The 3,563-nt window shown below is 47.6% G+C and overlaps 1 non-coding gene across 1 annotated transcript; it reads right to left on the reverse strand.

Annotated features, from left to right (window-relative positions):
- Nucleotides 1-2,974: 2,974 nt before the first annotated feature.
- trnad-guc (transfer RNA aspartic acid (anticodon GUC)) lies at nucleotides 2,975-3,049 on the reverse strand. Its single transcript has one exon. It is a non-coding gene; the product is annotated as a tRNA-Asp (tRNA).
- Nucleotides 3,050-3,563: the final 514 nt, after the last annotated feature.

Consider the following 3,563-nt stretch of genomic DNA (forward strand, 5'->3'; position numbering starts at 1 on the left):
GAAGGGAGGACTGAGGTTCCACAGTCAGAAGAACCTCAGCTGAGAGCCCCTACTTACCAGGAGTTGCCTAGATATGTGACCAGGTGTATGAAAGCGGATGATATAGTCCCTGGGGAGAATTCCAGGGAACCTCAGGCACGAAGGGGCCACACTCAGCCCAAATACCTGTGTAACATTAAAGGATATTTAAAAGTTTTCAGTTTGTGAGTGCGTGTGTCTGGAAGCTTTCTCAACTATGACTATTTGGGCAGTTAAAGAATTTTTCATTTGTCTCAAAGTATGTCTGTAAAAAAAGTCTGTTTTATCTCTGCCTACTTTTTCGGACACAACTGAATTTTTATAACCCTTAGTGTTGTGCTGGATGTGAGAAGCTTTATCATCGTGTACCTGGAATTGAATTATATTTTGAGTTAGAAACACAAGTGTAGTTTTATTTTGATTGCGATTTGCGGAATTATGAAATGCACAGGAGATCTTTTGTTCTATAAAAGATGAGTTTTGGCCTTGAAGTTAGTTGCTATGAATTCAATTGCAAAATTCGAATCGTAACACTGCAATGTCTGTTCAGTTTGTTTGCAGAAAGGGAAAATTTCTGTCTTTGCACGATTTCCCTTGCAAATTAAAGTTATTGAGATTAACTAACCTATAAAAACACGACTTTCATTGTGTCCATGGTGAAATTCTGGTTATTTCAAAATGCGAATGTCTCTGGTTCCGGACATGAGTCTTTCAGATGGAGGAGAAAAAAGAAGACACGCTGTGTTGATGATTTTTTTTGGTAGAAAAAATAAAAGTTGTCGTTTAGTTGTTTGGAAAAAGATTTTTACATGAAGTGACATAATGACATCAGACAATATTTTGAACTGCTTTTTTATAAACTCAAAGCAGTTAACCCTTTCTGCTGACGGATGTTTTCTTAATTCTGCAATGAATCAATATTAATTTGCTGCAGGTGAGACTGGGTGAGCTGTGATATAGGGAGCCACCAGCAGAGGGAGGCAGTGAGAGAGTGAGCTGTGATATCGGGAGACACCAGCAGAGAGAGGCAGTGAGAGCGTGAGCTGTGATACAGGGATACATCAGCAGAGGGAGGCAGTGAGAGATTGAGCTGTGATATAGGGAGACACCAGCAGAGGGAGGTAGTGAGAGATTGAGCTGTGATATAGGGAGACACCAGCAGAGGGAGGCAGTGAGACAGTGAGCTGTGATATAGGGAGGAGGTGGGTGGGGTGGCTTGACCCATCCACCTCCATGGCACGAACCTGGTATTGCAGTACTTCCAGGAACGGTGCAGTGGCTCTCGGCTTTTTGGCTCAGAGCATTGGCGCAGAGTGATCCTTGATGTGTGCAAGGTGACCTCTGGCGTTTGTGATTAGACAAAGAATTGGAAAGATTGGCTACGAATAAAAAAAAATAGGGAGACACCAGCAGAGGGAGACAGTGAGACAGTGAGCTGTGATATAGGGAGACACCAGCAGAGGGAGACAGTGAGAGACTGAGCTGTGATATAAGGAGACACCAGCAGAGGGAGGCAGTGAGAGAGTGAGCTGTGATATAGGGAGACACCAGCAGAGGGAGACAGTGAGACAGTGAGCTGTGATATAGGGAGGCACCAGCAGAGGGAGGCAGTGAGGCAGTGAGCTGTGATATAGGGAGACATCAGCAGAGGGAGGCAGTGAGAGATTGAACTGTGATATAGGGAGACACCAGCAGAGGGAGACAGTGAGACAGTGAGCTGTGATATAGGGAGACACCAGCAGAGGGAGAGAGTGAGAGATTGAGCTGTGATATAGGGAGACACCAGCAGAGGGAGGCAGTGAGAGATTGAGCTGTGATATAGGGAGACACCAGCAGAGGGAGACAGTGAGACAGTGAGCTGTGATATAGGGAGACACCAGCAGAGGGAGGCAGTGAGAGATTGAGCTGTGATTAAGGAAGAAATAGCGGGACATCCAGATAGGAATAGTGCAATCAAGCAGACGCAACATGGATTCATGAAGGGGAAATCATGTTTAACTAATTTACTGGAATTCTTTGAGGATATAACGAGCATGGTGGATAGAGGTGTACCGATGGATGTGTACCGATGTATTTAGATTTCCAAAAGACATTCGATAAGGTGCCACACAAAAGGTTACTGCAGAAGATAAAGGTACGTGGAGTCAGAGGAAATGTATTAGCATGGATAGAGAATTGGCTGGCGAACAGAAAGCAGAGAGTCGGGATAAATGGGTCCTTTTCGGGTTGGAAGTCGGTGGTTAGTGGTGTGCCACAGGGATCGGTGCTGGGACCACAACTGTTTACAATATACATAGATGACCTGGAAGAGGGGACAGAGTGCAGTGTAACAAAATTTGCAGATGACACAAAGATTAGTGGGAAAGCGGGTTGTGTAGAGGACTCAGAGAGGCTGCAAAGAGATTTGGATAGGTTAAGCGAATGGGCTAAGGTTTGGCAGATGGAATACAATGTCGAAAAGTGTGAGGTCATCCACCTTGGGAAAAAAACAGTAAAAGGGAATATTATTTGAATGGGGAGAAATTACAACATGCTGCGGTGCAGAGGGACCTGGGGGTCCTTGTGCATGAAACTCTTTTAGGAGACGCGCCAGTTACCACGTTGCGTCGTCATGTTACTGCCGAAAGACTGCAGCGGATGCCGGTTGCCCGGCGGGCCAAGCGGCCTAGCGACGCCGTGCCTCATCCAATTGGGAGAGGGCTGACACCGCCACGTGCGGCGTTGCGGCCGCTTTCCAACGAGGTATGGCCGACAGCGGTCCGACACGGGACGGCAGAGAAATCCGCATTTCGGCCCCGGCCGCATCAGACAGCCAGATAGGGCCAACCGAAGTTTTCCACCCGCCGGCTGGCCGATCAAGTCCGCTTCCGAAGAAAAGCGCTCGGCTTAACTGCCAGCCGGCCGGTCGGCCGCCCGTCCCCGCCCCCGGCCCAAAAATTCGACATTTTGAAACAACTGCCTCCCCGTCGGGGAATTGAACCCCGGTCTCCCGCGTGACAGGCGGGGATACTCACCACTATATTAACAAGGCCCAAGAAGTTAGTTTGCAGGTGCAGCAGGTAATCAGGAAGGCGAATGGAATGTTGGCCTTCATTGCGAGAGGGATGGAGTACAAAAGCAGGGAGGTCCTGCTGCAACTGTATAGGGTATTGGTGAGGTCGCACCTGGAGTACTGCGTGCAGTTTTGGTCACCTTACTTAAGGAAGGATATACCGGCTTTGGAGGGGGTACAGAGACGATTCACGAGGCTGATTCCGGAGATGAGGGGGTTACCTTATGATGATAGATTGAGTAGACTGGATCTTTACTCGTTGGAGTTCAGAAGGATGAGGGGTGATCTTATAGAAACATTTAAAATAATGAAAGGGATAGACATGATCGAGGCAGAGAGGTTGTTTCCACTGGTCGGGGAGACTAGAACTAGGGGGCACAGACTCAAAATACCGGGGAGCCAATTTAAAACCGAATTGAGAAGGAATTTCTTCTCCCAGAGGGTTGTGAATCTGTGGAATTCTCTGCCCAAGGAAGCAGTTGAGGCTAGCTCA

This window comes from Pristiophorus japonicus, unplaced genomic scaffold, assembly GCF_044704955.1.
Source record: "Pristiophorus japonicus isolate sPriJap1 unplaced genomic scaffold, sPriJap1.hap1 HAP1_SCAFFOLD_141, whole genome shotgun sequence".
NCBI classification, from domain to species: domain Eukaryota; kingdom Metazoa; phylum Chordata; class Chondrichthyes; family Pristiophoridae; genus Pristiophorus; species Pristiophorus japonicus.